Consider the following 21,606-nt stretch of genomic DNA (forward strand, 5'->3'; position numbering starts at 1 on the left):
TGTGATCGGTGAATAATTTTCTTCTTCTCTAGTGGATTTATTTTAAAAGAAAACAATTTATTGTTATTTTGTGATATAATGTCGAGTTTTGTAACATCCTCACTATTAAATATATTCTATTTATTTAATAATTATCGTTGGGAAATAGGGTGTTACATTTTGCATGGTGGGGCATCGACCTTCTGGGACCATTCCCTAAAGCCACCGGACAGCTGAAATACCTAGTGGTCGCCATCGACTACTCAACAAAGTGGATCGAAGCCGAACCACCAGCTAAGATCACAGCTAAAAACGTACTCCGTTTCTTCAAAAGAAACATCCTAACGAGGTTTCGAGTACCAGCTCTAGTCGTATCCGACAATGGTACACAGTTCACGGACCAAAGGTTCCAGGACTACCTAAGGAACATCGGCATAAAACAAAGCTTCACCTCCGTAGAACACCCTCAAGCCAACGGCCTGGCCGAGGCCGTAAACAGGGTCATTCTAAGAGGGATACGAAGAAGGCTAGACACGGCCAAAACACAGTGGGCTAAAGAGTTACACGCGGTCCTCTGGGACTATAGAACTACTCCCAACTCCACCACTGGCAAGTCACCTTTTCAGCTCACTTACGAGATGGAAGCAGTCATACCAATTGAGTTGACACAACTCACTTGGCGAACTGACGCCAACATCGACTTCCTGACCAACACAGCCAATCTGCGCAAAGAGCTCGAATTCGTCGACGAAGTCAGAATAAACACTACCTTGCGGGAGGCAGCACTAAAGGCAAAAATCGCTGCTCGCCACAGCAAGAGAGTCAGAAAAAGGGAATTCGAAGTGGGCGATCTCGTTCTTCGGCGAAACCAAAAGGATACCGAAGAAGGGAAATTAGCCGCCAACTGGGACGGGCCCTTCAGGATCCGAATGAAGACCAGAACGGGAGCTTACGGACTCAAAGACCTCCATCAAAACGCAATTCCAAGGACTTGGAATGCAGAAAAACTCAAAAAGTATTACACTTAGATGACAGACAACGCGAATTTACTCTAACGTACATACTCAGTTCTACGCAACGAACTTCACACTCTCCAACGAGCAAATAAACGGAAGAGGAAAGTTTTGCCACTCCGAATCCAAAAAGAAAAAGGATGAGAGAATTTCTCTCACTCCTCAGTATGTACGCTTACCGCTGCGACATCACTGCTCGGCATGTTAGGTAGAACCCCAGCTCGTGATGGGCGATTCACGCCTCAGTGCGTTGAACTTAGAACGATTTATTCGTTCATCCGCTGTTACACGTCCGAAACACAACTTTGGACATACATTCAGATAAATGATCTCTTGGATGTGCAATACTTCTAACTAATTCCCCGCGTAAACAATTGGAAACCTCCTGCCCAAACTCTTCCTTGCAAAACAACGCAAAGGTAAAACTTTCCAAACAAAATTACCTGGGAAGAAAAGGGCAAAACTTTGCTTTCATCAAGTCAAAGTGACAAGAAGCCAGGCGGGCATGCTAAACTCTCCAGTCATTAAATCACTTCGTCGAAATAATGATTGCGGGGGTAGTCCATCCCACCACAGCAAAAAGCACTCCGGCTTAAAAACCTCGCACTTCAAAAGCGAGTAACAATACAAAACGAACAACTAAGAGCATACGAATTATTGCAGTCTGTGAAACACACAAGATAGATAGTTCACTCTCAACAAATACTTCAAACAGTATTAAAAAGCCTCACAAGACGAGCAATCAAATTCAAAATATTATACTTGAAAGCAAATCATACATTTCAGACAAGTGTAATTGAGAATAATGCAACTATATTATAAAAAGTGCTAAAAACCACTAAGGGCGCACAATGTCATTACAAACTTGGTTGTTGAAGAAAAATTAATTACAAAGGCCTCATCAGGCAAGGGCGTCATCAACATGCCCATCATTTTCTTCCAGGTCGGGGGGCGGAGTAATCACCTCGTCTTTCACCTCACTGAGGGGATGAATTCCTTCGACGTTCGGCTCGATACCCAGGTTCACCACCCTCAGCTGAGCCACGGCCCGATCGAAGCCAAGCCAGACGGCGTCCACCAAGCTTCCTTCCAGCTCACCAATACTATCCATAAGGCCGGCACGCCGTAGGACCGCAAGGTCTTCCGCCTCATCCTCTCCAGGGAGGTCCGCCTTCTTCAGAGCTTCCTCCAACGACGCCTTCTCCTCAGCCAGCTTCCGTGAGGAATCGGTTGCTTGCTCAAGAGCAGTATGAGCCTATGACGGTTGCTCCTTCAGGACAACCAGTTGACGGTCACGCTCTTCCGCGACAGACCTCTTGCTTCATTGATCCTCCTCAAGAGCAGAAACCTTAGCGGTCAGAGCATCCCTCTCCCGCACCAAAGCATCGACCCGAACCTCACCCTCAAGCGAAGCATTGTTCAGGGCAGCAGCGACCTCCAAGGCCTTCATAGTGGCAATAACCCCGTCGGTTATTTGCCTTAATCCGGCCAGCAGGGCCCAGATCCTGGATAATCTTCAGCTCGGGGTCATCCAAGAAAAGGGTCGACTGGGGACCGCACAGCTCCGGTTCAGACAATACCTTTGGAAGCTGGAGGAAGTCTCCTTTCTCAGAGCGGACAGGAACAGCCTTGATCGGCGTGATTGGGTCCTCGGAAGACACTCTCACCCTCTGCCTCTTCGCAGAATCCTGCACCAGCTCCTCAGAAGGCTTATCACCTTCCAAGTCCACCACAGGACCAGAGGTTGAGTCGGGGCCAGAACCAGCTACAAGGTGGTCCAGAGATTGAACGTTCTTGCGCTTCTTCTTGGCCGAGATTTTCTTACTCGCCGCAATCACTAGAGCCCCCAAATCTTTCATTTTTACTGCAACACAAAGATAAGGAAATTTTATCAGTTAGGGGAAACAAAGCAAGAATGTGGCAAGAAAGCAAGCAGTCGAAAAACAAAAAGAAATTAAACTACCAAGGCAGGCTTCAAAATCCTCAGAAGTCAACAACTTATAAGTATTGATGAGGCAGGGCTCTGTTACTGGGGTCCCATCCGCACTCATCACAGGGTTCCCCCGTTTATCAGTCTTAACCCTCCGTGGGAGAGACTGAACGAAGGCCCAAAGTTGTTGACGCAGGAGTCTGTTATACCCTAATTTTGGACCTAAAATTACTACCTTCATTCTTTTCTTGCATTTCAAGTCATTTGAACTGTCTCTGATCAATTACATCTTTCTCTGCATTTTATTTCAATGTTATTTGCAAAATTCATGAAAAAGGGCATTTTAGTCATTTCCTATGTTAAAATTTCTTTCAATCTTTGAAAAATTGTTTGAGTCTTTTCAACTGGATTGAATAAGTCCTTATTTCAATTCTATGTCAAAATCCATTTCAAGAAATTGCATTTGAAGTCATTTTGAGTCAGTTTAGCCCCTAGGGGCATTTTAGTCTTTTCACGTGTTAAAACTCTGTTTAGTTCCTAAAAGTTGTCTCTGAGTCTTTTCAATATACTTGTATAAACTTTTGCTTAATTTCCTGTTAAAAATCCATTTTAAAATTGCATCTGAGTCATTTTTTAGTTGTTTTAGTCCCCAGGGGCATTTTGGTCATTTCACACGAAATTTCGGTAGAGAGAGGTTACTTTAAAGTACCTCATTTTGGTAATTGGTTCATTTTAGTCCGTTTTGTCAATTTTAATCGTTTCACTTTACGTTATTTTCCATTTTGTCAATTTTAATTCAATTTTATTTTAATTTCATTTTAATCCTAAAAAATTCTAAAATTGCATTTTAGCCCCTTTGTGTCATTTTATTTTAGGTCCTTTTAATTTTAGGTCAAACTTTTAGGTCAATTGCAGTCCAGTCCTTTATCATTTTAAAATTCGTTTTCCAGTCCTTTTTCTAAAAATTGCAGGTTGGTCCCAAACTTTCCAGAAATTGCAAAGAGGCCCCTAAGTCTAAATTGGTCCAAGTTCGAATTAAACAAAGTCCAGAACAGGTGTCACAAGCTCATTGGTCCAGAATGTCACGCCTGGCCTATAAATAGAGGCCAACTCATCAATGCAACAGAAGAATCACCATTCTGAAGGTGAGAAAAACACAAGAAGGGGGGTTGAATTGTGTTTTAGAAAAATTCTTCGTTTCTCCTAAAAACTGAACACACTGATCAGAAGCTAAGCGAGACAGCTTCTGAAGTGATAATCAGAATCTAAATGCAGCGGAATAAAACAGAGAGAGAGAAGAAGAACGACACAAAGCAATTATACTGGTTCCTTCCACAATCCGGAAGTAGTCCAGTCCCCCTTGCACTTCCAAGGAGATTTCACTATGAGTAATATCTGATTACAAATGCTCAAGCACACAAGCAAGAGACTTCCAATGCTCAAGCACACAAGCAAGAGACTTCCTTTGCTCAAGAACACAATCAAGAGACTTCCTGCTCAAGCACAACTGCAAGAGACTTCCTAACTAAACAAAATTACACAGAAAATTGTTTAAGGTTGAACACTTGATATACAATCAGAGGTGCTCACAATACAAATCAGATACAGACTCAATGGACTTAAGAATTTCTAAGATATGACTTTGAGACACAGAAATTCTAAGTGAATGCAGAACAATTTCAGCAGAGGTTTGGTACTTGTGAAAATCTTGTGAGTCTTTCGTTCAGCGTTCTTGCATTACCAATTCTCTAGGTCTTCACTCCTTTATATAGAGGTGTGAGAGAGACGTTGTGAAATTGCCAGCACACCAAAGAGTCGTTGTTGAAGCTTGATCTTTCACCAATAATCTTTTGCCTGATTTGGCTGTTGTCCTATGAAGAACAAATTTGAAATCCATTCCTTATCCAAAGGAACATCTATGCAGGCGAAACCGTATTCTGGAGCTGTTTTCTTGTCCTGTAGCGCGGACACAAAACAGAGTAGTGGAGAACGTGGTTGTACAATTCGTACAAAGTACAATGTCAACGCTTTCGTCCAAATTGCAAACACACGCCTTCAAACACCTTTGAAATGACCGTTGCAAACTCCACTAATCCTTTGTTTGTGTTTTCGAATCCAATAGACAGCTTTTGCATTGATAATTCTTCAATTCTTGATTCTTTGCAAATCCAGTTGATATTCAGCTTCTGGTGAAATGGCTTCTGATGATGCAGCTTCTGATGATGCAGCTTCTGATGATATGACTTCTGCAGCTTCTGATGACGCGGCTTCTGATGATGTGGCTTCTGGACCTCTTGTCTTCAGAAGCACTATTCTTCAGGAGCAGCCTACTTCAGGAGCGCTATTTCTTCAGGAGCAGCTTGACTTCAGGAGCACTTTTTCTCTTCAGTAGCAAGTTGCCTTCAGGAGCGTCCAAGCTTCAAATTTTTGTTGTTTCCATAGCTCTTTATTTGCTCATTCAGAACCAATGATGATGTAACTTTATAATTATGGTCCTGTACACTTGAACAAATATTAGCTAGTCCAATTTACAATTTTTAATACCATGTTATCATCAAAACCCTTTAAGGTTCATTGTTAAACACATTTTGTTCCAACAATCTCCCCCTTTTTGATGATGACAAACAAAAGTATTTAAAATTGATCAATTGTTGTTAATCTAATTAACAAGTTGACTTTGGGGTTCTGAGGTTTGTAAGCTCAGAATCTGAGGTTTGTAAGCTCAAACTCCCCCTGAGTCTGATAGTCTTTAAGGTGAGGTTTGTAAGCTCCCCCTAAGTTCTATCCAGGTTAATTAAATTCATTTTTCGCGCAATAATATTATCAGAGCTTAAAAACAAAATTGAATCATTGAAAGAATTAACTTATAGATAAGAAGAATGGTTCAATTAATTTTACTTGAATTTTGATACTCCTTCGTTCGTTCATAGCTTATACCAATAAGGTAAAAAAAATGATAGAAGGTTTTCAAAAATTTCAAATGCCATTAATGGGGCTCAGAGCCTTTAAATACTTGTCACATATACTCCCCCTTTTGTCATTATCAAAAAAAAAAAAATTTAAGCATAAAAGACAAAAAGATATGAGAAAAACTCAAACAGGAGAGAGTATAAAAGAAAGTGAACTAAATAAGTCAGAGCAAAATATATGAACATGTATATCAATTGTCAGAAGCAGCTAAACAGTCAGAATCAGTAAGCATTCAGAAGCAAGAGAAATAAGACAAGATGGTTTCAGAAGCAAGGACTAAGAAATTTTAAAACACACAACAAACAAAGAAAAACACAAGGGTGTGCAACTAAGGGTTAGTTTGTTGTTGTTTCTTCATCTCTTCCATTTCTTCAATCTTCTTCTTCAACAGTTCTTCAAGTTGTTGTTGCCTCTGAAGAAGAGCTTGTTCCCTTTCTCTAGCTTCTTGCTGCTGCTGTGCCATCTGTTTCTTCAGAAGCTTACACAACCTTGCTTCTCTGGTCAAGTAATCCGTTTCAAAGAAGAAAGGCTGGTTTGCCAGAAGCAGTGTAGAACTTCTTACTCTAAGACTCTGATTCACTTGCTCCATTAGCCTTCTGACTGAAGCTTGCTTGACTCTGATGCATTTGGCCTTGATTTCTTCAATAACCGCAGCTGCCCGGTTTTGAAGAGATGCCCAGGAGTCTTCATATGCACCTGTGAGATCAATTGTCCTTCTTTGATCCACCAGATTATGCATCTGACTCAAGATTGTGAGAAGCTCAGAATTAATATATCCAGATTCCAGGATATTTGTGGGTGGATGATCAAGGGTTTCAAGATCAGAATCACTGATTTCTAAATCTTGAATGGGGTTAGGAATTGGAAAGGTAAGGTGTGTTTGTGTGTTTGAAGATGAAGGCTGGTCAGAATCAATGTGTGTGGTGGAGGTTGAGTCTTGAACATTGACTAGAGAGATGTCAACATCCATGGGAGTTGGTTCTGGAGAGTGTTCAGGTAAAGGTTGAAATTCAGTTTCAGTTGGTGGTTGTTGTAGTGAAGTTGTTGTTTGATTGTTGAGTTGGGGGTCAATGATGGCTATTGGTGATTGTGGGGGTGTTGTGGGTTTTTGTGGTTCAGGTGTTTGTTGATGGGGGTTTTCTGAAACAACATTTTCAGAAGCAGCTGCTTCTGGAGTTGTTTCAGAGGCCTTTTCTGAAGTTTTGTCTATGGGTAATTCACCTGAGTAGTGGAGAGCAAGACTGTCTAAGACAGAAGTGTCTTCTTCTTGCTCAGTTGCTTGTGGTGAAAGGGGTGAAATGGGGGTAGAGGTGACTGGAATCTGACATACCTTGACTGAAGAGCCAGCTACAGAAGTGGTAGCACTAGGTGCTTTCAGAACCGCTTCTGAAGCTTTAACAGCCACTTCCTTGACTTCTTCAGACTTCTTCTTGAGAAATTTATCACAATTCTCCAGTCCTGATGCCTTGAGCCTTTGATCCCTTTCCTGATTGTGCTGAGCTTCTTTCCTCTTTATCTCAGCTAGCATCTGAACAGCTTGCTCATCATCTTCTTTCTTCATATCAGAAGTCACTCTTTTCTCAGGAATAGAAGCAGCCCTTATTCTCTTCTTCTCCTGTAACTCTGATAACTTAAAAGCAGCAAATTCCTTAGCTTCATCCAAAGCTTCATCCAGTTTTTCCTTGTGATAAACTGTTTCAGCTTTCCCCCTCTTTCTTTTGACATCCTTCTTTTGCTTGCCCTTATCAGTAATTGCTTCTGATGCAGTGGCACTCTTTACCTTCTTTACTTTAGCAGGAACAGCTTCCTCCTGAGTGCTTGCATCTTCTTCCAGGACATACTCAGCTACTGATTGAACTAGGAAATCAGAGTCACTTTCCTTAAAGATGGGAGGAAAGTCCCTGATTATCTCAGTTTCAGCAGTTGTCATCTCTAACCACTTTTCATCTTTAGGGGCTTCTTTGATGAACTTCATAGAGCATAAGCTCCTGCTACTGATAGTCCTTTCAGCAGTAGAGACTTCGAAACATCTATCAGAAGCACTCCTTGTCCTTTTTAAGAACTCCAGCACCCTTCCTTGATGAAAGATTTCAGAAAGCAATCTTCCATAGGGTACTTGTTTTCTTCCTCTTGTAGTGCTTTCGTTTATGGCCCAGCAGAGATGATCCATTACATATCTGGGGAAGTTTATCTTTTCAAGATTTGTCATGAAATAAATTGCTAGCTTCTGTTGGTTGTTGGGTTGGTCAGACCCTCCTGCTCTTTGAAAGAAGCAATCATTACTGAATTTCACCAACATTCTGTTGTGAATCTCCATCTCTGAAGGCTTGGCATCTTTCTTCCCACCCAGAAGAGAGTTGTAGTAACCTTTTAGCAGGACATCTTCCTTCCTGACTATTTCTTGGAATCTTCCCTCTGCATGCATCCTACAAGCTTTAGCTATAACGTCCTCAGTGATGGTTATAGGAATGCCCATCACTTCAGACCTTATTTCTAAGCTATCAAATGATGTAGGATTCATATCCATGACCATTTTCCCTTTCTTTGACCCAGCTTGTTTGCTTACGACTTTTGCAGGCTTTTCATTGTACACTTCAGCTTTTAACCAAAAGTCCTTGACCAAGTTCACATATGTTGGCCCATTTAGCATCTTGAAATACTCAGACAGCATCTGAGTCTCTATCAATCCTTCCATGTTTACTTCATACTTCTTGAGTGAAGCAAAATCCACCGGTGACTCTACTTGAACTATTAAGGATTCCCATGGAATATCCATAGTCTTCTCTTTGTAGATGGACCCAGATTCTGATACGCTTTGCTTGTTTGATGTAGATTCTGAAACTTTTGAGCTTGATGATGCCATTTGATGATTTACGAAGATTTGAAGAAGATGAAGATTTTAGGGTTCTAAGGTTGAGAGAATGCGCTTACTTCGCAAGAGGTTTGAGAGCAAATGTGTTTGTTGTGAGTGAGTAGTGTGTGAATTGACAAAGTGTTAGAAGTAAAACGATTGCAATTCAAAAGAGACAAACAAACATAACATTAATGACAAAATTGGGGGCGCGTGAAAAGTACTTTCAAAGCTATTAAATCATCATTGCCCTTTTAGTTATACACCAACACATACAGGCCACGTAAGAAGTTCACAGAGTAACTACCAAGTTAGTGGGCCAGAAGTTACTTTTTAAAAGGTAACTTCCAACGTTTCCACTAATTCAACTATTCAGAAGCAACAAATCCAGCTTCTGGACTTCAGATGCTGACGTCATCATCAGAAGCGAGTTTTCCTCAGAACCTCAATAAAGAGCTTCTGATGGACTACCGCTTCTGAACTAACTTCAGAACCTAAAATCCTATTCAGGAGCAAGCAAGCATTTAATCAGATACAAAGTGCATGTTCAAATTTTTCTTTATAAAATCAAATCTTTCAACAGTTAAAGGCTTAGTAAATATATCAGCCCATTGATTTTCAGTATCAATGAATTGTATATCTAAAATTCCTTTTTGAACATAATCTCTGATAAAATGGTGTTTGATTTCAATGTGCTTCGCTCTTGAATGCAAAATTGGATTTTTAGACAAACAAATAGCAGCAGTATTATCACAATAAATGGGAATACTGTTAGCAGTTATCTGATAATCTTCCAACTGATGTTTCATCCAAAGTAGTTGTGTACAACAACTTGCAGCTGAAATGTATTCTGCTTCTGCTGTAGACATAGCAATAGTTGTTTGTCTTTTGCTAGCCCAGGATATAAGATTATCACCCAGAAATTGACAATTGCCACTGGTTGACTTTCTTTCAATCCTATCACCAGCATAATCAGCATCACAGAATCCAATTAGCTTATAATCTAAGGATTTCCTATAAAGGAGTCCAAGATTGGTCGTTCCTTTCAAATACCTGAAGATTCTCTTGACAGCAGTCATATGAGATTCTCTAGGATCTGATTGGAATCTTGCACACAAGCATACACTGAATAAAATATCTGGCCTAGATGCAGTGAGGTATAACAAAGAACCAATCATACCTCTATACAGCTTCTGATCTACTTTAGCTCCTTCATCTTCTTTGCTTAAGGTGCACGTAGGGTGCATTGGAGTGTCCATCACTTTACAATCTTCAAGTTTGAACTTCTTCAGAAGCTCCTTTGTGTACTTTGATTGATGAACATAGACTCCATCTTTGCATTGATTGATTTGAATGCCCAGGAAGAACTTCAGCTCTCCCATCATGCTCATTTCAAATTCATCCTGCATTAACTCAGAAAATTCCTTGCAAAGAGATGCATTAGTAGAACCAAATATTATATCATCAACATATATTTGCACAACAAGAATATCTTTCCCAAGGGTCCTTCTGAAGAGTGTAGTGTCAACCTGTCCTCTCTTAAAGTTATTTTTGATTAAGAAATTACTTAGTCTATCATACCAAGCTCTGGGAGCTTGTTTCAAGCCATATAGTGATTTCTTCAATTTAAAAACATGGTCAGGATATTTAATATCCTCAAATCCAGGAGGTTGCTTAACATACACTTCTTCTTCTATGACACCATTGAGAAATGCACTCTTGACATCCATCTGATATAATATTATGCCATGATTAACTGCATAGGAAAGAAGTAACCTGATTGCTTCCAATCTTGCAACTGGAGCAAACGTTTCAGTGTAATCAATGCCTTCTTGTTGACTATACCCTTGTGCAACAAGTCTGGCTTTGTTTCTTGTTACTTCACCTTGCTCATTCAGCTTGTTTCTGAATACCCATTTTGTTCCAATAATGTTCTTGTGCTGAGGTTTGGGTACCAGATCCCACACATCATTTCTTTGAAATTGATTCAACTCTTCTTGCATAGCTAGGATCCATCCATCATCTGAAAGTGCTTCATCAACTGTTGTAGGTTCAATCATTGAGATTAGTCCAATCATTGACTCTTCTTGTCTGAAATGTGATCTTGTTCTTCTTGGACTATCTTTGTTTCCAATGATTAGCTCTTCAGGATGTGAAGATTTGTGTTTGAATGTGTTTCTGGGAGGATCTTCTTGATGTGAGTCATCTTGTGCTTCATCAGAAGCAGCTTCATCTTGCGCTTCTGATGTGGGTTCAGCTTCTGGACTATCTTCAGACTCAGCTATCTGATCAGGTTCTGGAGTAGCTTCAGGAACCTGTATCTCTGCAGAACTTTCACCTTGCTTTGAAGTTTTATCTTCAAGCTCCTTGTCATCAAATTTAACGTGCATAGATTCTTCAACACAGAGTGTTTCTGAATTATACACTCTGTATGCCTTTGACCTTTCAGAGTAACCCAAAAAGATTCCTCTTTGGGCCTTGGCATCAAATTTCTTTAGGTAGAGCTTGTTGTTCAGAATGTAACATGTACATCCAAATTGATGAAAGTAAGAGATATTGGGTTTTCTTCCTTTAAAGAGTTCATATGCTGTTTTCTCCAAAATAGGTCTAATATAGATCCTGTTTTGAACATAGCATGCTGTATTCACTGCTTCTGCCCAAAAATGTTTTGGTAAATTGTTTTCATGAATCATGGTTCTGGCCATTTCTTGTAAAGTTCTATTCTTTCTCTCTACAACCCCATTTTGTTGTGGTGTTCTAGGAGAAGAGAATTCATGGAAAATTCCATGTTTTTCACAAAAAGCTTCAAATGGCTCATTTTCAAATTCTCCACCATGATCACTTCTGATTTTCAAAATTTTTGATTCTTTTTCAGATTGAATTTGAGTGCAGAAGCTACTGAATACATCACACGCAACATCTTTACTCTTTATGAATTTCACCCAAGTCCATCTGCTGTAATCATCAACAATGACTAATCCATATCTACTTCCATATAAGGATGCAGTACTCACTGGTCCAAATAAATCAATATGGAGTAATTCTAAAGGTCTTGAGGTTGAAACAATGTCTTTGGTTTTAAAAGATGATTTCACAATTTTCCCTCTCTGACATGCACCACAGAGTGCATCTGAATGATAGTCAATGTCTGGTAGCCCTTTCACAAGTTGTAACTTACTAAGCTTAGAGATTAACCTCCAGTTAGCATGTCCCAACCTTCTGTGCCACATCCATTTCTTATCATTCACTGATAGTAGGCAAATCACCTTCTGATCAGCCAGTTCAGAAAAATTGATTTTATAGACATTGTCAACTCTCTTTCCCTTGAACACAATGGATTTGTCTTCCTTGTTGATTACTGTACAGTTGGGTTTTTCAAAAAGCACATCATAACCATTATCACAAAATTGACTAATGCTCAAAAGGTTATGTTCAAGACCATCTACCAACCATACATTATTAATTGAGGTAGAGGAATTACCAATAGTTCCTGTACCTATGATCTTGCCTGACTGGTTGCCTCCAAATTTCACATTTCCTCCCTCTTTCATTGTTAGGCTGAGGAACATGGACTTGTCTCCTGTCATGTGTCTTGAGCAACCGCTGTCTAGGTACCATGATCTTTGCTTTGGCACTGCTCTTAGACATACCTGCATCATTGACATTTTTAGATTTAGGTACCCATTGTTCTATGGGTCCTGGAAGGTTAGTACTTAAGGCTTTACTCTTCACTTCTTGTACCTTGTGCTGTGAGTTGGGTTGCTTCTGATTAACCATCACCTTAGGTTTTGGTACTTCAGAAGCAGTAACTGTCTTCTTCTGAAACTTAGACTTCAGAACCCCAGATTTTGGTTTCACCAGACTCTGAGGAATAGGTTCTGATCTTTTCAGGATCCTAACCTTTGAAGTCTTGGAATCAGATTTGATCATAGCCTTTGACTTAGAGTTCTTTGGCTTTGAAGTAATCTTAGCCTTAGAACTAGAAGCTTCAGGTTCTGATTGAACAACAGTTTCCAATTCAGCCCCTTCTGGTACAAAGAATGTTTTCAGACCTTCCTTGATGCATTCACAACAAGACTTTAGATTGGTTTTATCAAGTTTCACTTCTGGAAAACCAATTCCTCTGCCATTGTTCTTGTAAATGCTATAAATCATAGAAGCTACTCTGCTTCTGTCAATGCCAGATATAATGAAATCTTCAAGAGCAATTTCATGATTACTTAAAGGTTTTTCATTACACTTTTCTTGTAGCTTCTGACATAAGAACCTGAGCTGATCTTCATATGTTTTACACATGAAATCAAAGCCCCTAAGTCCTTGTTCAGAAGCTTTCAGATCCAATAGAGTTGATTTTTGCTGTTGTACCAAATCAGCATATTTTTCTTTTAAATCCTTCAACTCATTGGTTCTTACTTCAAAATGTGTAAGAAGTTCTTTAAGTGACTCAACAAGTTCATCTCTGGGAATTTTTTAATATACCTCGTTTTCATCTTCTGAGTCTGAATCTGATCCAGCTTCTGAAGTTGCTGTTGCTGCCAACCCAACAGCTACCTTTGCATCTTCATCAGCTTCCTCTTTATCAGATCCAGATTCACTACCCAAATCATCCCAGGTTGCCATTAAACTCTGCTTAATCTGCTTCTTGAGTTTGCTTGGTTTGAATGTAGACCTCTTTGACTTGTCCTTTGACTTTTCTCTTTGAAGATCAGGGCATTCAGCAATGAAGTGTCCAGGCTTCTTACAGTTGAAGCATCCCTTCTGATCTTCTTTCTTTGAGCTTCTGGAGTTACCCCTTCTGGAGAGAAACTTTCTGTTCTTCTTGGCCAGATATTGAAGTATGTTTGAGAGCATGGCCATTTCAGCAGCATCTGGTTCAGAATCTGAACTTGACTGTTCTTCCTCTTCAGATTCAACCACTTTGAGAGCTTTTAATGACGTGCCTTTGGATGGAAGAGCTATTGATTTACTCTTCTTAGTAGACTCATGTTCATTAAGACTTAACTCATGAACTTTGAGAGAACTAACAAGATCTTCGACACTTAAAGTGTTTAAATCTTTAGCTTCCTCAATGGCAGTCACCTTTGGTCTCCATCTAGCAGGTAAGCTTCTGAGTATCTTGCTTACATGATCAGAAGCAACATAGCTCTTCTTTAGAATCTGTAGCCCAGAAACTAAAGTTTGAAACCTTGAGTACATCTCCTCAATAGTTTCATCATCCTTCATCTTGAATAACTCATACTGATGTACAAGCAGGAGAGCCTTTGCTTTTTTGACCTTCTTGCTCCCTTCATAATTTGAACAGAGAGAAGCAAACATAGCTTTAGCAGTGGATTTGTCACTCATCTTCATGTATTCTGCTTTGGGTATGGCCGTGACAAGAGCTCCTCTGATAATATGATGCTTCTTGTAGAGTTTCCTCAGTTCTGGAGTATGTTTCTTTCTATCCACAGCAGCTCCTTCTTCATCAAGGACTAAACCACCAACGCCGTCTTCCAGAATATCCCACAATTCTTCATCTAGGCTCATGATGTAACTGTAAAAATTGGTCTTCCACCAAGAGAACTCTTCAGCATCTCCATTGAACTTTGGAACTTTTCCAACACTGGTTTTCTTACTATCACTATAATCATGTGAGACATTTTTATAGCTAGTATCACCATCAGGAGGAGGAGTAGTCATGTTTTTCTCAGATCTTTGACTGTTGCACGGTTAAGTGATACACAACAGACCAAGGCTCTAGATACCAATTGAAGGTGAGAAAAACACAAGAAGGGGGGTTGAATTGTGTTTTAGAAAAATTCTTCGTTTCTCCTAAAAACTGAACACACTGATCAGAAGCTAAGCGAGACAGCTTCTGAAGTGATAATCAGAATCTAAATGCAGCGGAATAAAACAGAGAGAGAGAGAAGAAGAACGACACAAAGCAATTATACTGGTTCCTTCCACAATCCGGAAGTAGTCCAGTCCCCCTTGCACTTCCAAGGAGATTTCACTATGAGTAATATCTGATTACAAATGCTCAAGCACACAAGCAAGAGACTTCCAATGCTCAAGCACACAAGCAAGAGACTTCCTTTGCTCAAGAACACAATCAAGAGACTTCCTGCTCAAGCACAACTGCAAGAGACTTCCTAACTAAACAAAATTACACAGAAAATTGTTTAAGGTTGAACACTTGATATACAATCAGAGGTGCTCACAATACAAATCAGATACAGACTCAATGGACTTAAGAATTTCTAAGATATGACTTTGAGACACAGAAATTCTAAGTGAATGCAGAACAATTTCAGCAGAGGTTTGGTACTTGTGAAAATCTTGTGAGTCTTTCGTTCAGCGTTCTTGCATTACCAATTCTCTAGGTCTTCACTCCTTTATATAGAGGTGTGAGAGAGACGTTGTGAAATTGCCAGCACACCAAAGAGTCGTTGTTGAAGCTTGATCTTTCACCAATAATCTTTTGCCTGATTTGGCTGTTGTCCTATGAAGAACAAATTTGAAATCCATTCCTTATCCAAAGGAACATCTATGCAGGCGAAACCGTATTCTGGAGCTGTTTTCTTGTCCTGTAGCGCGGACACAAAACAGAGTAGTGGAGAACGTGGTTGTACAATTCGTACAAAGTACAATGTCAACGCTTTCGTCCAAATTGCAAACACACGCCTTCAAACACCTTTGAAATGACCGTTGCAAACTCCACTAATCCTTTGTTTGTGTTTTCGAATCCAATAGACAGCTTTTGCATTGATAATTCTTCAATTCTTGATTCTTTGCAAATCCAGTTGATATTCAGCTTCTGGTGAAATGGCTTCTGATGATGCAGCTTCTGATGATATGACTTCTGCAGCTTCTGATGACGCGGCTTCTGATGATGTGGCTTCTGGACCTCTTGTCTTCAGAAGCACTATTCTTCAGGAGCAGCCTACTTCAGGAGCGCTATTTCTTCAGGAGCAGCTTGACTTCAGGAGCGCTTTTTCTCTTCAGTAGCAAGTTGCCTTCAGGAGCGTCCAAGCTTCAAATTTTTGTTGTTTCCATAGCTCTTTATTTGCTCATTCAGAACCAATGATGATGTAACTTTATAATTATGGTCCTGTACACTTGAACAAATATTAGCTAGTCCAATTTACAATTTTTAATACCTTGTTATCATCAAAACCCTTTAAGGTTCATTGTTAAACACATTTTGTTCCAACACATTCAAGAAACGACACATCATCAAAAAAGCCCTAACAAACTTTCTCTCTCTCAACCACCACAGAAACCACCGTAACAAACTCTCAACCATCACAGAAACCACCGTAACAAAATCAGAAGCAATTTTAACCACCACAATTCATCACACATTCATATCAATTTCACCACAAAGACTCAATTCAACAATTGCTACACAAGATTGATTCGGATTCATAGAAGATTCTCAAAAAAGTGTTCATCACTGAATCTTCACCTTCGCAATTCGAGCAAAGTTTCGTCGAAGACGAATTTACGATCACGAAGGGTTTGGAAGAAGTGAGAAGAAGAGAACTGAAGCAAATCCTGAACTAGTGAAGAGGAAAAGAACGAAGAACACCGATTTATTTTCGGTTCATCTTACCAGAAGCTTTCGCAGGATCTGTTCGTTCGAATCTCCAAACAAATTCAGGTAAACACGTGAAAAACCTTCTCATTTTTACTTTAAATCTTCATCGAAGGTTCATAGGCCAAAATAAATGGTGAAACAACGTGGATTAACAAGTTCGAAACTTGTTCGTACGAAAAAGATCGAAAAGAATTGAAAAAGTTCGATACGAAACCCTAAAGATGTAAATCCTCAAAGATTCACCGTTTATTTTCCAAATCAGAGTTCAAATCCATAATCAGCATAGAAAATAGGTTAGATTAGGGTTTAGTTTCAAGAAGATTAGAAAAAGTTTGAAACCCTAGAAACCGAAAGTTCAAGTTCCGATCTACGTTGTTTCAGCTACAATTTCTTAAAAATAACCTTGGATCTGTAAACTGGAGAGGAAGACGAACGTTTCTGGGTGTTCAATTTAAAAAGTTAGCATCGGTTCGTCGGAGAAGATGAAGATTCCGATGAATCTTTATCTTCCACCGCCGTCCTCCGCCGTCCTCTCCAGTTTCAGGCGAAGTTAGGGTTTAGAGAGAGAAGAGAGAAGAACGAGTGAAGAGAGAGAATGAGAAGTGAGAAATGAATTAGACCGGTCACTAGGCATTTATATAAGCCCTTGGACCGGTCTGGTTCATTTGGGTCGCTTCCTTTCGTTTCCTGGCCGTTGGATCTAGGGTTGATCCATCTGGATCAATCCAACGGCCCCTGAATTCCCTGAGAATCCAAGATCCATGCAGGTTTGGGTTGGGCTTAACTCCTTCATTCGTTTTGGATTTCCTGCTATGTGCACCACTGGACCTTGCTTTTTACACCTCCTGCATGTCAAATTTTTGTGCAAAAATTCCAAATAAATTTCCATGAGTTCTTGATATTTTTATTGATGTTTTTATAATATTTTTGCATAATAAAATTTGATAAAAATATGTGTATTAATTCTTGTTACTTGTTTACTTTTCTTGTTAATTTTTGAGGAACTTTGCTATGATTTTGATCATGATACATTGATGCATGATATGGGTACTTAATATGTGATTTTAAGATGTGTTTGCCACTGTTTTGTTATGTTCACTCCACTGTTGTATGATTGATTTGCTAGTTTCTTGTTTTGCAAGTCTTGTGAAAACAAAGTGTCAAATGTGTAAAAAAATGTATCATACCTTTTGACTTGAGTATATTCCTATAATTCCCATGTTATGGCTACAATAAAACTCTTTGAATACTACCATAATAAGGAAATTATAGGTCATGTACTTATTGAGAGGTTATGGTGAATTTTTTACTACATTTTGACACTTTTATTCTTGTCATTTTTACTATTCTTTGTTTAGTATATCCTTGTCTATCTTTCTATCATTTTGTGCCTTAAATTCACTAACCATTCTACTTCATATTTCATACATCATGAGCATTCCATACTTCATCTCCTCCTTCACTTTATTTCTTGTACATTTAAATTTTTACCAAGACTTAGAATGTAACATTTAGGAATTCGTGTACTTTACTTTCATGCAATTTAAATTCTTGCAAGACCATAGAATGTATCTAGGCCAATGATGTAAAGGACAATGGACTCTAATGATGTACACCGACACAAGCACCGACACATGCACACACATCACTTTAGGTATATGGCTAGGATATGCATGTTTAGATGTATGTTTAGGATTGTATGTTTAGATGAATGCTTAGGCTTTACACTTAGAAAAACCTCTTTTCAAAAAAATATGAACAACATCACTCAAATTCTTTTTTCATAATAAACCTTGGGATCCAAAATCCCATTGTATTCTCTTTTATTTTCTTAATCAAATTTTAATGAATTTTAATCATACTTTGACTTTCATTTTGCAAAATAACTAATTCCACCTCACTATTTTCCAATCTTATGCCCTTGAGGCCTCTTTTCCTCATTCTTTAAAAATCCAATTTTCAAACTTAAAATCAATCAATAAAAACAAAAATATTTTTGAGAGAGAACTACAGTGGATTTGATCCCTTAAACGGGTACGTAGGCAAGGAAACAATATTCCTTCAATTCAACTAAAATAAAAATTCAAACACATTCTTCTCCCTCCAAATTCTTCACTTAGTAAACTCTTAGGTGTAAATGTCATTTTCAAATAGCACTTAAAAATAAAGCGCGCGCGTAGAAAAATAAAGACGGTTCCTATAGGATACTATAGTCGTTATGGGTGCCTAACACCTTCCCGTAGCGAAAACAACTCCCGGACCTCGATTCTCAAGGGTTTTGCTTACTTTTTCCCTTCCAAGAAAAAATAAGATATCACCGGTTAAAAAGGTTCAAACGTAATCAATGTTTGACACCCGAAAACCAAGATAAAACAGCTGGCGACTTCACTGGGGAGATTCGAGAGTTACGCCTAGTCTTTATTTCCACGCTTGCGCTCTTTTTTACTTGCTTCTTTTACTTGCTTCCTTATGTGAATAAATGTTTAATTTCTTACAAACGTGTGGGGTGAGAATATCAAAAGTCCTGCACCCGGGCTGAGTGAACTTAGGATTTAGGGGGGATATAATCGACAATTCATTCCGGGGGTTGCCTCGTGTTTTGGATTATGCGATCAATCCCGCATAGCTGAGGCATTTTGGGGGTGATGTTGTCAGCGCGTGTTGTCGTGTTTAGGCACTTTACTCCTAATTGTTCTATGACGCTATGAATCGTAGATAACCAAACCCATCCATGGCCATTTTCTAGGACGTAGTGCGGAGGCTAAACCGAGTGTTGTCTCGAGTTTTAGTCGTCACGCTATGCTACACTCAAGTTAGACCTTCTTACCCATAATCATGGAGCGAGTGTTGTCTCGTGACACCGTGATCTACGTTGGAGAGGTTGCAACTTGGGAACCTTTTTTAGAACCCGGTTACTATTATCCTAAAGCCCTAGTGTCACCGGACATCGTGTCCACCCGTGACTCCTTGACTTTGAACTTCAACCCACCATGTTTTCTCCGAACTTGAACATAATCATGTATTCATGCATACATGCATACATGCATAAACTTTTTCCATGCATTGTTATCAAGACTAAGTCCTACAAGTTCAAGGAAGTGGATTTGGCTAGTTTGAGAGATTTGGCACTCAAGGTTGAGGATCCGACTGGTTTCCGACATCGTTACAGGGCTTTACTTACTATTCTCCAGACTAATGTGGATGAGAAGCTCGTGCACACTCTAGTGCAATTCTATGATCGGGAGTATCAGTGCTTTACTTTTCTCGACTTTCAGTTAGTGCCTACTCTAGAAGCTTATTCTTACTTGATGGGTCTATCTATTGCTAAGGGGGTGCCCTTCACGGGACTTGAGAATCCTCCTACTCCATTGGTTATTGCTAAAGATCTCTATCTCAAGACCACTGATGTCTCCAAGAATCTTGTCACTAAGGCTCGTATCCGAGGGTTCACTTCGAAGTATCTACTTGAGAAAGCTAACCTCAAGACCACTTGTCAGGACACTCTTGAGGCTATTCTTGCACTCCTCACCTATGGGCTTATTCTCTTTCCAAATCTTGATGACTTCGTGGACATGAATTCTATTATGATCTTCCATTCCAAGAATCCGGTTCCTACTTTGCTAGCTGACACATATCATGCTATTCACGATCGATCCGGTAAGGGTCGCGGATACATTCTTTGTTGTGTGCCTCTCCTCTATAGGTGGTTTATCTCGCATCTTCCGGAGTCTTTCCACGACAATCCGGAGAATTGGTCCATTTCACAGAGGATTATGGCTCTCACTCCTAATGAAGTAGTTTGGCTCACTCCCGCTTCTAGAGTCAAGGAAATCATCTTTGGTGGTGGGAAGTTTCTTAATGTACATCTTCTTGGTACCCGAGGTGGAATCAACTATAACTCGGAGCTCGCCTTGTGACAATTTGGTTTCCCGATGAAAGAAAAGCCCATCAATCTTGCCACATCTCCCTACTTCTTCCACTACTCCAATGCTCCCACGGGAATAAGAGAAGATTTCATGGAAGCTTGGTATAAACTTCAAAAGAAAGAGGTGAAGCATATGGGTGTAAGGTCCGGTGTTGCTCATGAGGCCTATACACAGTGGGTGATAAACCAAGCTGAGGAGATTGGCATGCCTTACCCCTCCATGAGATATGTGTCTGCATCTATTCCTACCATGCCTTTGCCTCTACTCCCACCTACCCAGGAGATGTATCAGGAGCGTCTAGCTATGGAGAGTCGGGAGAAGCATCAGTGGAAGACTAGATACTATGAGGCTGAGAACTTGATCATGACTTTGGATGGAAAGGATGAGCAGAAGACTCATGAGGTGATGACACTGAAGAAAGAGTTAGCTAAGGCTAAGAGAGAGATTGAAGAGAAAGATAGGTTGCTTATGAGAGACTCCAAGAGGGCTAGGGGTGCCCGTAATTTCTATGCACGATACTGCAGCTATGAGTCTGAGTCTGAGGATGATGCTTCCACTTCCTATGCCTGAGGATCTCCATTTCCTGTTGTTATTCCCAGTTGTTATTGTTGCTTTAAACTTCAAAGTCTATCCCTTGGCTTAGCATTTCAAAAGGAATCGTCTTGTAAAAATATATGTTGGTTGTTTGTTTCCCGTTTATGTTAATTGTTGTTTAGTAATGTTTGCAAATTTCTAATTTGTCTAAAACCCTTCGATAACATAAAAAGAGTCTTTTTGCATATGCATTTACACACTTCATGCATCATATGCATTCATTGTTCACAAAAAGCTTCTCTCGTGCTCATTGCCTCCTGGTTTTGTCCGCCGCAGTCTGAAAAGTGGCTCGTGCTCGCAAAGTTTACCAACCAGATAGAGTTCATCAAACAAGATTTTAAAAGAGAAGAATCATGGCTAACTTTGAAGAAGAAAATGCTCAGCTCCGTGCCGAATTGGCTGCTATGAAAGAAGACTTGGCTAAGGCCCATGACGCTATGTCCACTATGATGGCTGCACAAGAACAACCAGCCACATCTGTCCCAGCTTCTACTAAAGCGATTCCCTCCATCCCACTGTCCACCGTGGTATCTGATGCTCGATTTGTCATGCCTAATGGGCGTCCTTATGGGCTCTCAGCTTTCTATTCTCCTAATACTGTCGCTGGTGTCTCTGGTTTTGCTAGTCAAGGACAGATCCCCGTATCCACCTCTATGCCCCAAGTGACTACTGTTGTTACCGATCCTGTTGACCACACTGTGCAACAGGTAATTAATGTTGATACTCCGCGCAGACAAGACCCTGTAATGGAGGCTATGAAACAA

The 21,606-nt window shown here is 39.8% G+C and overlaps 1 pseudogene; it reads right to left on the reverse strand.

The window, feature by feature from the left end:
- Positions 1 to 1,893: 1,893 nt before the first annotated feature.
- On the reverse strand, positions 1,894 to 21,392 carry LOC146916978 (uncharacterized; annotated as a pseudogene).
- Positions 21,393 to 21,606: the final 214 nt, after the last annotated feature.

The sequence above is a fragment of the Medicago sativa genome, chromosome 6 (genome assembly GCF_051527215.1).
Source record: "Medicago sativa cultivar Bolivia chromosome 6, Bolivia_mono, whole genome shotgun sequence".
In the NCBI taxonomy this organism is placed as follows: Eukaryota; Viridiplantae; Streptophyta; class Magnoliopsida; order Fabales; family Fabaceae; genus Medicago; species Medicago sativa.